This window comes from Danio rerio, chromosome 12, assembly GCF_052040795.2.
Source record: "Danio rerio strain M-AB ecotype USA chromosome 12, GRCz13ab, whole genome shotgun sequence".
In the NCBI taxonomy this organism is placed as follows: domain Eukaryota; kingdom Metazoa; phylum Chordata; class Actinopteri; order Cypriniformes; family Danionidae; genus Danio; species Danio rerio.
In genome coordinates, this window is record NC_141032.1 from 34,744,794 (window position 1) to 34,745,253 (window position 460).

Below are 460 nucleotides of genomic sequence, written 5' to 3' on the forward strand. Positions count from 1 at the left end.
AGGGACTAAGCCGACAAGAGAATGAATGAATGAATGATTTATTTTATCTTTGTCTTGATGACAAAGATGAGTAAATAAAACTTGATGAGTAAACAATATTTATTTTTCACGACACTTCTATACAGCTTAAATTGACATTTAAAGGTTTATCTTGGTTAATTAGGTTAACTAGGTTGGTTAGGGTAATTATAGGAAAGCTATTGTATAACGATGGTTTGTTTTGTAGACCATTGAGAAAAAATATGCTTAAAGGGGCTAATAAATTTGACCCTAAAATGGTTCATAATAAATTTAAAACTGCTTTTATTCTAGCCAAAATAAAACATAAGACTTTCTCCAGAAGTAAAAATACATCAGACATGCTGTGCAAATTTCCTTTCAACTGTATATATTTGTAGTGTATATGTATACATAGTATATGTGTGTTTGTGTTTGTAAGACACAAAAATATTCTTCCTGT